The sequence below is a fragment of the Tupaia chinensis genome, unplaced genomic scaffold (genome assembly GCF_000334495.1).
Source record: "Tupaia chinensis unplaced genomic scaffold, TupChi_1.0 Scaffold000098_1, whole genome shotgun sequence".
NCBI lineage: Eukaryota > Metazoa > Chordata > Mammalia > Scandentia > Tupaiidae > Tupaia > Tupaia belangeri.
In genome coordinates, this window is record NW_006159560.1 from 1,463,589 (window position 1) to 1,481,759 (window position 18,171).

General features: G+C 43.6%; 2 pseudogenes; one reads left to right on the forward strand and one right to left on the reverse strand.

The window, feature by feature from the left end:
• Window positions 1-10,932: 10,932 nt before the first annotated feature.
• On the forward strand, window positions 10,933-12,715 carry LOC102502316 (PWWP domain-containing protein 2A pseudogene; annotated as a pseudogene).
• Window positions 12,716-15,158: 2,443 nt separating this feature from the next.
• Window positions 15,159-18,168, reverse strand: LOC102498556 (FUN14 domain-containing protein 2 pseudogene; annotated as a pseudogene).
• Window positions 18,169-18,171: the final 3 nt, after the last annotated feature.

Consider the following 18,171-nt stretch of genomic DNA (forward strand, 5'->3'; position numbering starts at 1 on the left):
TTTACAGTCCCAATAGCAGTGCATGAGTGTTCCCTTTTCTCTGCAATCTCATCAGCAATTTTATTCATTTTTTAAAAAACTTTTTGCCAGATAGCATGTGCACTCTCTGGACTGAGACATAGAGAGAGGGAGAGAAAAAGAGAGAAAGAGATCCTCCCCAACAAAGGGGAATGACCATGCCACAATGCCTTCTCCTCCAGACCTCCTTTTGAGATTTTGGACATGCACACACAAACATCTAGAATGTATTTCAACCCAGTGGGTCCAGGACTCAAACTGTGCAGTCAGACATGTGGAATCCAGTCGCCTTAACCCCCATACCATCAGTGACCCTATCTTAATTTTTAATGGTTATTTTCTCCTCTTTCTGATAATTTGAGCTGTTTCAAAGGTCATACACTCGAGTGTCTAGATTCTTTCTTCTGCAAGGTCTAATTTATTGTTGATGATCTCTACAGAATTGTTTATTTCCTGTATGGTATTTTTCATGTTTGGAATTTCTGGGTTTTTTTGTTTGTTTGTTTATTTCTTCTCTCTTTTTAAAGATTTGTATAGGGCATGTGCACTTGCCAGAGTATCAGAGAAACAGAAAGAGGGAATATGAGAAAGCACCCCCGGGGGAGTGGCCCACCACAATCCCTTGTCCTCCATTCTCTTCTCAGGATTTGGGACATGAATGCACATGCGTCCTGTGTTTTTTTTTCAAGCCACCAGGTCTGGGGACTTGAAACATACATTTGATCATGTGGGATATAATCACCTTAACCACCACACCATCTGCTGGCCCACATTGAGTATTTTTATAATCAATATTCTGAAATCTGTTTCTGACATTTCTGTGGTTTCCTGTATTTTGTTCTTTGTTAGTGTGGAATTAGTCTGTTCCTCTATTGGAAAAATATTTTCTTTATTCTTTTCTTTTTCATATTTCTCATATCCCTGCATTGGTATTTAAGTGTATGGTATGGTGGAATACTCACTTCTTCCAGTAAAGGGGGTATATTCCCTAGATCAGCAACAATGGCTGATCTGTGGGGTGGTTACCAGTGTGCATAGACCTCCTAGGAATTCTATTCTAGGTGAGGTAGCTGAGTGGAGATTTTGACTGAAGGTAGTAATGTCCTCTGTCTTAAATAAAATGCATACAGAGAGATGTAGGTACTGGCTGATGAGTTGTGACTCAGAAACTGGATAATTATTTATTTTTTTATTTGTGTGCACCACCCAGAGATGAAGGAAGCAGTCTGCCCTAGCATTTGAGTCTCTCCACAGCTGTGGTACCCTACACCCCACAATCAGGTATTTGTGAGAGTGGCCTGAGCTAGCCTTCACAGTGCTAACAGGTGGGCAGGGGCACTGGGTAGGCCTCCATGGTGTAAGCAGGCTGAGAGGAGCTCTAATTGGGCCTCTGCAGTACTATAAGTGGGTTGGGGCACGGGTGGGCCTCTGTGATATAGGTAGGAAGGAAGATGATTTGAGGGGACCTGGATTGTACTAGCAGATGTGTGGGGGCACTGGGCAGGACTCCACAGCACAGGCAGGTGGGTAGAGGTTCCAGTGTGTCTTTGCAGTGCTGGCTGATGCCTGTAGGTGTAAAAGTGAGGTCTGGGGAGGTGACTGGCTGTGTGTGTCTCCTTTTCCCTGTCCAGGAGGGAAGATCCTTGGTGTACTCCTCTCTGTCAGATCCCTCTCTCCTCTTCTGCTTTTATATTCACAGTTAAAAGAGATCCTGTGAAGCTATATTTCACACATCAATAGAGAGGACAGGGAACTGTTTCCAAAGTTTTTTTTTTTTTTTTTCGGAGAGGTTTTTACTATAGGGTGTGTGAATTCACAAGAAAGACAAGAGAGAGACAGAGAGACAGAAAGCAAGAAATCACCCCCCCCCCCCCGGGGAGGATGGACACACCGCAATCCCTTCTCTTCCATTTTCCTCCTGGGATCTTGGGCATGCACACTCACACACCTGGTGTGAGTTTAAGCACTGGGTCCAGGATTCAAACCGTGGTGGACTAAATGGGAGTCCAGTGACATAGCCATTATGCCAACTACTGTTTCTAAAGTTTCGAGTCTAGGAGAGGAGTTGCAAGTGTAGGCTTGCCAAGTAGCCAGGGGAGAATACTGGGTGGTAGGGATGTACGCATATACTATGTTCTATTCCTTGGAATAGTCCTCCTACTGCGCTAGTCTGTTTATGTTCAACAATGCTATGTTGGCTTGGATATTGGGATATTGGGGTCATGGCCCTATTCTTCAATCTACCTGGGCCTGGTGTAGTCGTTGTAGCTGCCTTTGCAGGCCTGCTAGGATTACAGTGGGTTCTTAGGATGAGAAGACTTGCCAGAGGTTGTCCTTGTTGCTGTCTTTCAATTTTTTATTTTTTTTTAGTTTTGCTATAGGGTGTATATACTCACTAGATATATATAGAGAGAGGGGGAAAGTGAGACAAAATAAAAACAAAGACAAAGAAAAACCCTGGTGGGATAGCCACACTGCAATTCCTTCTCCTCTCAGGGTTTGGGGTACTCACACACACGTGCTTAGCATGCTTTTCAAGCTCCAAGGTCTTGACATGAACGACACAGTCAGCCATAGTGGGATATAGTCACCTTAACCTGTGTACTAACTGCTGGCCCAGTCTTGGTGCAGGTTTAACTTCAGCATTTACTGTGTTCTCAAAATGGTGCTACTCTGCAGCTGCTTGGCTCTTGAGAATTGGGGTTAACCAGGGAAGAGCTTTTCTTGGAATTACAGTAGCCCTGTAGATCTCAGGAACATCCCTTATCTAGGTGTGGGACCAGGCAGAGTATTGGACTACCATACACCTTGGAATGCCATCCACGGTGGTATCAGAAGCTGCTAGGGAATCTCTTGCTCACTTTCTCCCAGCAAAAGAGAATTTCTGATTTCAGCTTGCTCAGCTCAGCCGTCTGAGTGGTTTGGTTGTCTTTCTATGCTATTTATCTTGAGTGCCTGTGTTTCAGAAAGCTTTAAACCTTTCTTTGGTAATTTCAAGTGTTCTTCCTTAGAAATTCCAGTTGAAATGTATCTGAGTAATTTTATGTTACATCTTGATTACAAAGGAGATAAGTGCTGAGTGCTTCCTATCAGCCATATCGATTCCTTTGGATGGCATGCTTTTAACACTTGCCAAACACATTCTTTAAAGCTGTGCAATGTGAGGGCCTGGAGGTTAACAGGGGCATTGTGGTTAAGGTGCTGGACTCCCACATGGCCAACTACAGTTCAAGTCCTAGACCTAGCGGCTTGCTTTCTCATTCTCTCTCTCTCTCTCTAATGAGTACACATGCCCTGTAGCAAAATTTTTTTAAAAAATTGATATAATGATGCATAAAATTAAATAAATAATTCTTTTTTTAAAGCAGGGGAGGGACAGCAGGTGGCATAGTAGTTAAGGTGCTGGACTTCCACATTACAGACCACTGTTCGAGTCCCAGTCCCGGTGCCTTGAAAACCATGCCAGGTACATGTGTGTACATGACCAGGATCTCAGGAGGAGAATGGAGAAGGGATTGTGGTGTGGCCATCCCCTCCTGGAGGAGTGATTTCTCACTGTCTCTCTCTGTCTCTCTCCTCTCTGCCAACCATACACACTCTATGGTAGATACATTTAAAAAAATGAAAAAATGCAATACCTTCCCTTCCTGATTTTTGGAACGTCAAATCAGCAAGGGTCAGAGTTCAAGGCTTTAGGAGGGCTTTTCCTGGACATGCTCATTGTTCTGAGCATTAATTTGGTCTTCTAGATTCCCCAGACTATATCAAACTTTTGAAATTCATTACAGAATATCTCATTTCCAGCCTTTCCTACTAAGAGTTATGATTAGTCTGTTGTTTGTCCTATCAATTATCTATCATTTTAGGCAACTGCAACCTAAGCTATTCACTTGTAAATATTTTCAACAAATTCCAGGTGGGAAGGACCTTCAATATGAGGCTCCATGAAAGTTAGGTGAAATAAAACAAGTCTTTGAGCTATAATAGTATTCCAGGGAGCAACAAAAACAGATCAGAGTGCATAATTAATTACAGTTCTTTGCATTTGAGGTGCATTTCCTATCTCAGGTATCAGACATGTGAGCTGTTATTTCTGTGCTAAAACTGATCTGGGGAGTTGGAGGATAGCACTGGAAAAGTTAAAACATAAATAAACTTACTATTCTAAGAACCAGCCATTTATCTTGAACGAGCATTTGCTACGTTGCTGTGGGCCTTTGTTTAATTTCTGGAGTTCTTAAAAAGTTGATTCTGAAAAAAAAAAAAAAGCTGATTCTGAGAGTTTTGCCCATTTTTCATTGCTTTTATGAAATGGTGGGAACTGGAGTTCCTCACTCCACCATTTTCAATGATGTCATGTAAGGCCGTTTTAAAAAAATTGCCAGAGGGCAGTATACTCAGTAGAGAGAGAAAGAATGGAGAAGCACCCATTAGTGGGGTGTAGTCTTGCCGCAATCCTTTTTCCTCCATTTCTCCATCCTATTGGGATTTTGGGCATGCATACACACATGCTCAGTGTGTTTCTCAAGCCACTGGGTCTGGCTGCAATTCAAGCCAGTCTTATGGAATCCAGTTCCCTTAACTACTAGGCAACAAGGCCCACCTACTTAAGGCCATTTTTAACCTTGTTTATGGCTTGTCTTGGGCTAAAAACAGTGTAGAGGCTGCAGAATCTTTTTAGATCCTTGCTGAGATGTAACTGGTTAGAGAGTTCAGATTCATAGCCAGAACTCAGTGGCTTATAGTCGCTTCTACCTTTTGATCTCTTGAGGGATCTTATAGTGGATGTGTAGTTAACAACATGTAAAATAGGAGTTTGTGCTAGTGCTATTGAGGTAGAGAAGGTCATGCAAAGTCAGCCAGCTGGGTTTAGCGTCTTTCTTTTATTAAAAGAATTATTTATTTAGTTTTATTATTATTATTATTTTTTTTTAATTATAGGGCACATGAGCCCACTAGAGAGAGACAGAGAGAGAATGAAAGTGAGAAAGCAAACCATCAGATCCAGAACTTGAACTGCAGTCAACCGTGTGTGTGTGTGAGTGTGTGTGTGTGTGTGTGTGTGTGTTTCTAGTGCAGTTTCTTAGGACATCAGAAGTTCCATATTACTGTTAGTTTAATTTAAAAAAAAACCACCTAACCTATGTAGAGTGTCTTTAAGTCTAAACTATAAAGAAATGCAAATAACCCATGCTCTCTTTGTCTAATCACATTTTATGGACACCTGGTGGCACCAAGGTGCATAAAGTATTTCACAAGGGACAGGAAGCATCTCTCAACCTTTTCAGCACTAGTCACTTCTCACAGGTTGCCACTGTAAGTAATGATGAAATCACTGACCCTGGCCTATTTAATTTCTTCTTTTCCCTCTCTCCACTTTCTGCTAAGCCCTTCCTACATCTCTTATTCTTTATGGATTTTTTACAAATATGTCCACTTTAGGGACCAGCAGATAGTATAACAATTACATTGCCATATTCCCATATGGTTGACCACAGTTTGAGTCCTGGACCCAGCGGCTTAAAACATGCCAGGCATGAGTGTGTGTGTGCCCAAAATCCTGAGAGAATAGAGGAGAAGGGAGTGTGGCATGGCCATCCTTCCAGGGGAGCAATTTCCACTTTTTGTCTCTGTTTCTGTCTCTCCAGCAAGTGCAGGTGCCCTATAGTAAAAATCTTTCTTAAAAAAAAAAAAAGTCTACTTTGAGATTCAAGCAGTCTAGATGTTTTAAGTACTGAGTTGTCTCAATGAACCAAAAAGATTGAACCCATTTCAACAAAACCAAACAAACAAAAACAAAGCAAACTAGAAGAAACTGCCTGGGTAGAAGGGAGAAAGAATGCCCTGGAGTACAAGATAATCTGTAAAATGAAGTAATGCAGCTGAATCAGGGACTCAAAAAAGTGACTAGTCTTATAAAATCTATAAAGGATTTCCCTTCAACACAAGTCTCTGGAATAAAGATTGGGTTGTTCCAGGGCCAGCAGATAGCATAATGGTTACATCACTGGATTCCTGAGTAGTTGACTGCAATTGAGTCCTGGACCTGGTGGCTTTAAACTCAGGCTGAGCAAATGTGAGTGAGTACCCAAAATCCTGGGTGGAGAATGGAGAAGGCATTGTGGCATGGCCACCAACCTAGGGAGTGGTTTCTTGCTTTCTGTCTCTCTTGGAAACACATGCACCCTATTGTAAAAAAACCTCTCTCTCTAAAAACAACAACGACAACAACAAGATTGGGTGGTTCTTCTTCTTTCTGATTTTTATCAATCACATCAGACTCTAAAGAATATACATTGCCCATACTTTTAATCAAGCAAATCAGATATTAGCAACACCTGTTAGCAACATATTTATCATTCTAAAAATCTAGATATTTTCCACATTATTCCAGGGCCAGTCCGGTGATCTACTGAGTAAGAGAGTCAGATCACATATGGCCAACCATGGTTTGAATTCCAGATCAGGTCCTTGAAAAACATTCCCATTGCTTAATCTGGGGGAAAAAAAAAAAAGAAAAGCTATTTGATGATGATGACATGGATAGTAATGTCTCTGTCTTGACTGGTATGCATGATAATCATGCTAGAAAAAGAAATGTTATACACTATAAAGACATATGTGATTAAATGTAATATAAATTTTTAAAAATTTAATGAAAAATTATTCTGTATTTACACACCTTAGGTAATTAATCTAGTTGTATTAGGTATTGTGTTAAAATTAAAACACATAAACAGGGTTCAGATCCCTGCTCTACCATGTTCTTTTTTTTTTTTTTTTTAACATTTTTGCTATAGGGCTCGCCCGAAAGACAGAATGACAGAAAGCTAGAAATCATCCCCCAAGGGGGATGGCCATGCTGCAATCCCTTCTCCTCCAGTTTCCTCTTGGGATCTTGGGCATGCACACACACTTGCCCGGCTGTGTTTAAGTCACCGGGTCTGGGACTCGAACCGCAGTAGATGACATGGGAGTCCAGCAACATAGCCATTACGCCAACTGCTGATCCCCCACTCTACCATGTTCTTAGGCAGCAAATGACCCTTTCTGAGGCCTATTTTTCTCATCTGTGAAATAAAGATGTTAAAGGTTATCTACTTTCTGGAATAGTTATGAGAGTAAAATGAGAGCACATTTAAAACTTCTAGTCATGCCTGACACACAATTAACTGCTTAAAAAATGTTTAAATAATAATAATAATAAATTCCCAGTGCTTGTGTGTATGCCCAAGTCCTGATAGGATAGAGAAATGCAGGAGAAAGGACTGCAGAGTAACTATGCTCCATTAGGGTATACTTTTTCCCTGTTTCTCTCTCCCTGGCAAGCAATTAAAATTAAAATTAATTATTTCAGGTAATAGTAACAGTAAATAGCATTAATTACATATGTATGTGCGACACAAGAATCTTGGGCCAGCCAGTGGAGTGGAGGTTAAAGCAGCTGGATCCCACATGGCTGACTGCATGGTTGAGTCCTAGACCCAGTGGCTTGAAAACCATTTCAGGCATGTGTGCAGATGTGCCCAAAATCCTAAAAAGAGGAAGAAATGGAGTAGAAGGAATTGTGAAATGACCAGCCTCTGTGGAGGATGCTTTCTCACTTTCCCTGTCTTTCTCTCTCTGTTGAGCTCACTAGCCTGCTGGTAAATTAAAAATTACATATATATCCATATATATACACACACATATACAGTCTTATTTGATGTCGTGACAAAAAGTAGGAAAGGTCTATTAGGCTTTTTTACATAAAAAATGAATTTTTTTATTTTTAAAGAGTTGTTTATTTATCATTATTACTATTATTACTAAATTTGACCAGAGAAAGAGGGGAAGTGAGAACACAAACTGTCAGCTCTGGGACTTGAACTGCAGTTAGCCATGTGGGAATCCTGCGCCCCAAGCACCATGCCTCCTGCCAGCCCTACAAAGAATGACTCTTAAGGAATAATTATTCGGTGGGCTAGAAAGGACCAGGCTCAGACTAGATATAGCTTTTTTTTTTTTTTTTTTTTTTTTTTTTTTTTTTTTTTTTTTTTTTTTTAAAGTTTAATGGACTTTAACATTATTGTGCATCTGACTAGGAATTGAGAGGCTTTAGCTTTAGGCATTTTGGTCTTGTTAGGGAAATACCATGTAGTTAATTCTTAAATGGTTTAGTACAGAAAGCATCAATTAACCATGAGAGAAAACAATGGACAGGTGTAGTTCAGAAAGTCTGCCTGCAAAATCTAGGAGTGAAGGACATACTTTATTAAATTGAAGGAACATGGAAGTCCTTATTTCGTGCTAGTTCTACTGGCAACAAAAGTTACAGAAGTGGTTAAGAATAGAGGCCAGCAGGTGGTTAAGGCACTGGATTCTCTTTCTTTTAGAGAGAGATTTTTGCTATAGGGGCGCATGTGCTCACTGGAGAGACAGTCAGAAAGCTAGAAATCCCCCCTCCACCCCAGAGGGGATGGCCACACCTTAGTCCTTTCTCCTCCATTCTCCTCTTGGATCTTGGGCATGCACACATCTGGCTGCATCTGGCATAAGTTTTAAGCTGCTGTGTCCTGACTCAAAATGCTGTCAACTACTGGAGAGTTCAGCGATGTAACCATTACGCCATCTGCTGGTATCAAGGCACTGGATTCTCATGGCTGACAGCAATAGGAGTTTCATTCTTGGTGGCCGGAGAATCACACTGGACATGCGTTATGTGCAGAGTACGTGTGCATGCATGTATCCCCAAATCCCAAGAGAATAGAGCTTTTTGCTATAGATATTTCTCACTTTCCCTCTATCTCTCTCCAGTAAGCATGCCCACCCTATGGCAAAAACTTAAAAAAAAAAAAAAAAAGGTTAAGGATAGATCCTGACTTTGTGGAACTTTCTGATTTGGAGAGTAAATTACAAAATAGTAAAGTGGATCCTAAATAAATGATTAGGATATACATAGGTAAGGGCTCCAAAAGAATGATGGTTCTTATGACTAGATCAAAAGAGAAGGCAAAAAGGTGTGCAAATGATAAATTTTTGAGAATTGGAGGAGTTTGTTTGATAAGCAAAATGGGGATAAAAAATGACTTCAGCTGTAACTTTTACGCCCTCCCTTCAAGTTTGGGAGGTATAGTGGAGAATGCAGAAAAGCTTCCTCTACGTTTTAATAGAACCACTAAACACAGTGAAATAAACCCTAAGCTTTTGAAAACAAAACGGAGGGATCAGCAGGTGATGTGGTTGGGATGCTGGACACTCCCACATGGCGGACAATGGTTTGAATCTCAGACATGGTGGCTTGCTTTCCCACTTTCCCTCCCTCCCCCCCTCTCTCTGGTCAAATTAAAATGAACGAGTAGACAAAATTTAATAATTCTTAAACACACACACACACACACACACACACACACACACACACACACCGGAACAGTTGGTCAGGGAACGTGAATGTGAGCCCCGTCCATGTCATTAACTGGGTGTGTGACCGCAAACAAGTCACTTCTCAGGATGTCACCTTTTCCATCTTACAGAAGCTGTGATCTGACGGTCGCACCGCTGGTTTTGAGAAATATATAAAACATTGGGTGCGGCAGCATTTCCTCTACCACATCTAACGTGCATCTGTTATCTCCGGGTGTCTTCGGGACTTTCAAGACCCAAGACGCCATCAGCATCCCCTCAGGCACCCGACTGTCCCGCTGGAGGAACTTCCCCGCGCTGACTGGGTCTGCACAAGAGTGGAAGCCACAGGCTCTCAGAGATGAGAAGAGATACAGAAAATTCTCGTTTCAGTAAGGGTTGGGGACAACAGGAAAGCGAACTACGGCGGGACCCGGGGAAGGGGCGCCAGCAAGGCGGAGCCGGGGGCGGAGCCTTTCCCGGTCACGGCGAGTGACGCGTTTGTGCCGGACCGCGAAGCCGACGGACGACAAGCCTCCACCATCACCGCCACCACCAGGACCAGGGAACCTCGGCAGCGACTAAGAGGCAGTGAGGCGGGAGCTAGAGATTGAGAAGCAGCTCGACCGAGTAGGCGGAGCGAGGGGCAGCCACGCCTGAGGAAGCGTGCAAACTTCCGCCTTCTCGCGCACTGTCAGCACCGGGAAGGTTCGGGCTATATCGTCCCGCCCAGCTGAGGGCGTGCTCGTTGTTTCGTTCCGCCCAGTTGAGGGCGCGCTCGTTGTATCGTTCCGCCTCGGGGGAGAAGCTCTTTTCCGGGGTCCTAATGGACCTGTGCACAAGAGATCCTGAAACGTGTAGTGCAATAGCCCTACTTTTGGTAGGGAAAAAATATACAGCCATTCTGGGCCTCTTGGGAATCCAGTGACAGTATTTCCCAAAAGGGAGTAAGAGGATAAAACGGAGCTCATGCAGCTCCAGAGTAAGACATTCAACAAAGGGACAAAAGTGAAGCGTGGCCTGAAGGGTGCTGCTTCCTTTGGCCCTCTGTCCTGCTACTCTAGCTGAGCTTGACTGAAAGCCTGTGGATTTCCAAACCACCACCTCTCTTCCATGAAGGAGCATCTTGTCCTACCCCCTAGTTTATGAGGGACACATATAACCAATCGACACCTTAGCCAAATGAAAAATGTTCAAGGAAAAACCCACTTCAATAATGAATGCTATTACAGTACATCCAGGCAAGATATGTATGATAAATGTAAAAACAGTGCTGTGGATGATAAAAAAATTAGTGAAGACAGTTGTGCAAATGACTTCTAAATATGAAGATAAAAAGAAAATGGAGAAATGAAAGTAGAACTGATGCAAGAAATTGGAGTGATCAGACCCAACATCAGTGTCGGATTGAGGACCATGAGATGACCAGGTTTTTTGCTTCATGTTTATGAAGAATTAGAGACATAGACACAAAGAAGGCATAGTGAAACAAACTTTATTAGGAAAGGAGAAACAGAGCTCACATGCAGGGAGATGTCCCGGGAATGGGTTGCTGAAGAGCATCTGGGGCTAGGGGTTTTTATCCCAGCAGGGATCAACTTGTGCATCCATTTCCCTCTGTGGGGACTAAGTGTCAGGTAATTTATGTCATTTTTCTATTTGGAAATGGGCTCACAAAAAGCAAGGCTTTAGATATTCAGATCTCAGTTAATTAACATTCAGCAGATCTTTGTCTGAGGTCTGTAGCCCATAAAGTTTGTAGTTTTTTTTTTTTTTTGAGAGATTTTCACTGTAGGGCGCGTGCGCTCGCCAGACAGACAGAGAGAGACATAGAGACAGAAAGCGAGAAATCACCCCCCCAGGGGGGATGGTCACGCCGCAATCCCTTCTCCATTCTCCTCTCGGGATCTTGGGCACGCATGCACACGCGCCCGGTTTGAGTTTTAAGCCACCGGGTCCAGGACAAGAAACGCGGTCGACTACGTGGGAGTCCAGTGACATAGCCATTACGCTAATGCTGGTTCCCAAGTTTGTAGTTTTTAATAATGTTTTCTACAAGCTAAAACAAAGCTTTGTTCTTTTATGTATTTTTCCTTTGTGCTTCTAAAATATAATCTCATTTAGACCCCTTTCTCTCACAGGTGCAAGCCTTTATGTCATGGTTCCCATTTCTCAAAAGATAACTCATGGCAAGTTATTGCTCAAGGTCCTTTGCTCTCTTGCTCTCCAGACTAAGAGAGACTATACTCTTCGGAATGTAGCAGTGATATGGAAAATGTTAGTTTTAGCTGTCATTATCTCAGGCTGTAAACAGCTCTGACTTTAAGCAGTTATCTGTATAAGCAAGTAGTGAGAGCTAATAATCTATTTGCACTGAATATTTTCTATGAAAATCACAGAGGTACAGGAGTAAAGAAAGTTACTTTTCTCTGAAGTCAGGACATGAGAAGATGCAGAGTGCCAAGCTGATATCCAAGCCCCAGTCTTGCTACACCTCTACCTGTTGAGCAGATGAGTCCCTCCAGAAAATCAGAGTCCCTGGAAAGGTGCTTAAGAAGCCAGCAGTGAGGTTCAGGACACAAATAGAGTACATGTGCCTTGTGAGCAGGAAGAACCACAGTTATTGGGCAAAATGTGTAGCAAAAGCAGTATCTGTTTATATTACCCTAAATCAAAAGAAATCTGACTTCTGCAGTACTTCAGTATGTAGCATTGATAGCACAGGTGATTTGAAGTCTTCCAACTATGAATGTAGTCTTTCTGAAAGCTTTGATGTTCTTCCAAGTAGGATGCATGCATCTTCTACCTCTTCTACTTCCTCTTCTTCAAAGGAAGAGAAAAACTCAATAATTCCTTGAAAATGAAACTTTTCCAAAAATGCCTCTAAATGCGTCACACTATATAACAGGACCATATGTATAGGAGACATCATTTGGACCAGGATATATGGCATCCCTTTGTGGCCAGCCCATGTTCTGTGAGCCAGAAAGATAACGACCTTTTAGTATGACAGGAGGCTCATATTTCAGGATTCGGGTTTCCAATAACATTTTTTATTTCTCCTTCACCATCTGACCCCTTTTCAGAAAACTTCCAGTCATTTTTTCTCATTCTCTTCTCGGGATCTTGGGCATGCACACATACATGACCGGCATGAGTTCCAAGCTGCAGGGTCCAGTACTTGTACCCTGATTTACTACTTGTGTGTTCAGCATTGTAGCCATTAAGTCGTCATCTGCTGGTACCATTTGTTGCATTTTTTAATGTATCTAATCTGATACTTTCAAAAAATTCTGTTTGCAGGTCTGAAAAATAAGAAAATGTAATTGCATGTTCTGAAAGGTTAGAAGAAAAAAGTCATAGCCCAAATCAACTAAATCCAAAAAAAGGGGAGGAGTGTGAGTGGAAGCGTCCAGTCTTCTCTGAGCACTTGCAGAGGCCGCCCTGCTTCTCTCTTCAAAAGGAAGGCGTAGGGGGCACTATAATTTGCCCAATGTCTAACCTCCTTGGGTGGCTGTAATGGCAAGGTGGGCATCCTGTGTATGCAGGGCTCCCTGGCCAGCAGAGAAGGGAGTCTGGGTCTTGGCTGAGGCAGGGGTGAGACATAACTTTGTCTTCTTGGATCTTGGGCTCAGTGTGTAGTGCCCATTCTTTTCATTCTATTTAGGAATCATCTTCTGTTGGGTGATACAAGTGGCAGCTCTGTCTTGCTGATTTTGCTGATCAGGTTCATGAGTTGGTGTCCCTGGCCATGCAGAGCAGAGAGCACTGTCTGGACACCCAGAACTTTGGCGCTGTATATGCCTATTACTTTTTTTTTTAAAGAAGAGTATTTTATTTTTTTTATAATTACTTAATTTAATTTAATTATTTTTAAAATTTGACCAGAGAGGTCCAGAATGAGAGAGATGGAAAGTGAGAAAGCAAGCCACCAGGTCCAGAACTCAAAATGTGGTCGGCCATGTGGGAGTCATGCCCTTAGTCACCACACCACCTGCTGGCCCCTGCCCATTACTTCTTTTTAAAAACAATTTTTTTATATTACATTTAATTACATATATCTTTAGAGTGTATAACATTTTTCTTTCCAGCAGGATTACCATGTATATCAGTCAAGGCAAAGACATTACTATTCACATCATCACCATCAAATAGCTTTCCTTTTTTTCAGTTTATCATTATTATTATTTTCATTCTTATTATTTTTTTAAACATTACATCACTATACATCATTTGGCTTATAAAGAGAATTAACTAACATAAAATACTTCTCAGACCAGTCCGGTTGAGAATACATGTTATCAACAAATAATAATCATTTCTGTGTCCCACAAATTCATGCCTCTCTGTTTTTTCTTCTGCTTTCCTTCTCTGTACATGCCCATTACTTCTTTAGTGCTAAGCCTGGGCCAGAACTGAAAGATCATGGGAAGGTATGGGCCTATCTTCCTCTGATTACAGCACTGGCAGGTCCTTGGTGCCCCTGCAAAAATTGAACTTTTTTTTTAATTTTTGAGAGGTTTTTGCTACATGGCACATGCGCTCGCCAGAAAGACAGAAACAGAAAGTGAGAAATAACCCCCCAGGGGGGATGGGCGTGCGCACAACCGCATGTTCCCTTCTTCTCCATTCTCCTCTTGGGATCTTGGGCATGCACGCACACGTGCCAGGTGTGAGTTTAAGTCACCGGGTCTGGGACTTAAACCATGGTCAACTACATAGGACTCCAGGGACATAGCCATTATGGTAACTGCTGGTCCCCCAAAACTGAACTCTTCACTGTGTGGAGAGTCGATGTGGGTTTTAGTGATTGGCCTAAATTTAGTAATCATTTGATATGCCTTTTTTTTTGAGAGAGGGATTTTTGCTATAGGGCACATGCACTCATAGAAAGACAGAAAGAGAAATCACTCCTCAGGGAGGATGGCCATGCTGTAATCCCCTCTCTTCCATTCTCCTTTTTGGATTTTGGGATTTTGGGCATGCACATACCTGTATGTGCATGCCTGGCGTGAGTTTAAGCCACCGGGTCCAGGACGCGAACTGCAGTTGACGACATGGGAGTCCAGCGACATAGCCATTACGCTAACTGCTGGTCCCCCAAACAGGGTTTCCTTATGTTGAAGTACTTCCTTGGTGTAAAGACTTTGAAAATTAAGTGCATGGGAGGGGCCAGCAGGTCACGTGGTTAAGGCACTAGACTCCCACATGACTCTCTCTGGCAAGAGGACATGCCCCATAGCAAATTAAGAAATTAAAAAATTAACTACATGGGGCCAGTAGATGGTGTGGTGGTTAAGGTGCTAGACTCCCACATGTTCAGTCCAAAACACAGTTGGAGTCCTGAACCTGGCAGCTTGCTTTCTCACTCTTACTTCTCTGTCCACCTCTGGACAGAGAAGTATTTATGTATTATTATTATGTATTATTATGAATTAATAATACATAAATAAATAATTAAAAAATTAACATCATGTATAATACCAGCTCAGCTTAAGACTCCTTAGTTGATAGTTTCATCTTTAAATGTCATTGGCTTATTTTGTTAAAGAGGTTATTGCCTTGGGGGTGGGGGTATGTGCTTACCAGGAAGACAGAGACAGTGAGAGGGTAAAGTGAGAAATAAACCCCTAGGGGAGATGGCCACACCACAATCCCTCCTCCTCCTCCCTTCTCCTCCTGGGATCTTAGACAGTCACATGCATGCACACACACGCCTGGAGTACTTTTCAAGTCACCAGGTCCAGGACTCAACCACAGCAGGCCACATGAAAGCCCAGCGACGTAACCGCTATGCCACCTACTGGCTCAATGTCATCAGCTTTTAGAAAACATTTTAATCTGCAATCTTCACTATGGACACAGCCGAATTCTCCACATGCCTTGCCTAGAGCCTTCTCAATACACCAGCCAGAGTATCTTGTTAAAGCAGAAGTCACATTATGTGTGGTCTCTTCAAGGCTTGGTTTACTGCAGGATTTTTTTTTTTTTAATATAATGACAGAGGAAGTCTATCACAGAAGGTAAGACAAGCCACATTGAAATACCATTATTCTTGTGTCTAGATGGCAGACTATCTCCAGGTTTTCCTTTTTTTTCATGCTTAAAGGCAAATATATTCAGTTCCTTTCCAAGCAGCACATAAAACAGTTATCGACGTGCTCTTTTCTCACTCATCCTCCATGATGAGCCATCTTGCAACGTGTTCTGGAAAGTGTCTCATGTAGGAGGGAAAGGAACATTCTGGCTGACCTATAGACTGGCCACATGGGGAGTGTACTGGAAGGAGAGCTACCATCTACTGTCTCTTCCATCGCCGTCAAACTCAGGGTAGAAGTGCCTTAACTTGTACCAAATGATGTCTACAGAAACCATTCAGATTTGCCATGGCAGGGAGGAAGGCACGGGAGAAGATGAAGAGTGACTCAACCTCCTATAGTGGAGTGTGGAGACCACTGGCTGGAACCAGGAAAATGGAAGTAGAGTCATCATCCTTAGGGTTCCATGTCAAGCAGAAAGTCTCTGAAAAAATCCCCCAGTCATTAGAACATTCTTCTTCACAAACGATACGACCTCCTCAGCCTTGCTCTTGACTTCTGTATGTATCTAGTTGCACTTACGGATCTTCAGCTGCTCTTTGGCTTTCTTCATGTCCTTCTCCACTAGTTGCCAGTCCACTTTGATGCACCCAGTATGGTTTGTAACCTACAGGAGAAAAAATCCACCTCCTAAAGCAGTTGTAACTAACTTCCCAACCTTCTGGAATATGAACCCAGTGCACCATCCAGTGATGCCTCCAATTAACAGCTGGGTTGCCATACTGTATTTTTCAGCTGAGAGCCCAGATTCCTGCCCAAATAGCTTGTGCTATCATGGCAGCTTTTTAGCAAATTCTGCGAGGTCCAGTGACTCAAAATTTCCTTGACTGAACGTGGCCATTTCAGCAAGCTCGTTGCGAGGACACCAGCAGGTCGGCCTGTAGAATATGGGGTGGCATATGGTTGGTCCGCCAGCTGGCTTCAGGCCTGTGGAGCAGATGTTTCCATTGCCACAGTGGAGGCGGAAGAGGGCAGGCTGGGGCGCTGGCTGCTCACCACCCCCCTGGGGGCCTTGGCTCCCCACCCTTTTTTTTTTTAAGAATTATCTTTACTTAACTTTATTTTATTATTTATTTATTTAAATTTGACCAGAGAGGGATGGGGGTGGGGTAGGGGATGTGAGGAAGCAAGCCACCAGGTCTGAGACTCAAAACTGTGGTCAGCCATATGGGAGTCCAGCACCCTCAACCAAACCACATCACCTGCCAGCCCCATCCCTTCTTTTCTTAAACTTTTTGATTTGATTTTTTTGCCATAGGGTATGTGTGCTCACTGGAGAAAGGGAGGGAGAGACAGAAAGTGAGAAAGTAAAGTACCCTCCAGGGGAGATGGCCATGCTGTTATTTCCTCTCCTTCATTTTTCTCTTGGGAGGTTGGGCTTGTACACCACATGTACCTGGCATGATTGTCAAGCTATTGAGTTCAGGACTCCAACCATCAAGTTGACCATCTGGGATCTAGTCGCCTTAACAACCATGCCACTGGCTGGCTCTATTGCTGGAATCTTTTCGCTGTTGACTGTATCTCTATCACTGTGGGTGATATTACAACTTTTAGTTCATTACAATCTGAACTGCAGAAATCTGAAAATCTTTTTTCTTTGAAAAGTTTTTGCAATAAGGCATGTGTGCTTGTCAGAGACACAGACAGTGAGAGGGAAAGTGAAAAATCACTCCCTGGCGGGGGGATAGCAATGTTGCAATCCCTTCTCCCGCTAAAATCTCCTTGCACACAAACGTGTTTGGAGTCTTTTAAGCCTCCGAATCTTGGATGCTAACTGCGCTCTGCAGCATTGGGGTTCAGGGATGCAACCACTGCGCCATCTGCTGTGCCCCAAAACCTGAATATCTTACTTTTTTTTTCCTTTTGGAGAGGTTTTTGCCATAAGGCGCGTGCGCTCACTAGCAAAACAGAGAGAGACATAGAGACAGAAAGCAAGAAATCACCCCCCAGAGGAGATGGCCACGCTGCAATCCCTTCTCCTCTTGGGATCTTGGGCCCGGGCGCGCGCACAAACACATGGGCCTGGCATGAGTTTAAGCCGCCGGGTCGGGGACGTGAACTGCAGTCCGCTTCATGGGAGTCCAGCAACATAGCCATTACGCTAACTGCAGGTCACCCGAATTTTGTTTTTATAAAGTTGCAGGCCATCTCACAGGTCCCCAACCTGCCCCGCTGCCCTAGAGGCGGGGATTCTAAAAACTCTTGGGTGTCCACCTGAGGGTCAAGGGGTGGGCAGCAGGCCAAGGAGGAAGACCCTCTGAGGGGGCTGAGAGAACCGGGAAAGTAAGAAAAGAGTGCCCCTCCTCTCCCAACCGCCCCAGCCGCAGGCTAACATTGGGGTCCCCGCCCGCTCCGGCTCGGGGTGGGAGCCGAGGCTGGGTGGGGCACCGGCTCATCCACTCAGGCGTGAAAGGCCAAGGCCCCGCAGGGTAGTTGAGGCAGCAGCGAGACTGGAGACCCTGCTCGCCACCTCCCCGCTCCCGTCTGTGTCGCTGCGGCTGGGACTCCCCATCTCCTCGCCACCATCACGTTGAGGTGGAGAGGTTCCTCGCCCAACGCTGTGAGACAAGACAGAAGCTCCGGCCCCTCCTCAGGGTCCTCTCACCGCCAAGCAGCTACCCAGTCTCAGCCCGCCGCAGCCACCTCTCTGCCCACGGCCGCAGGCTCCGGG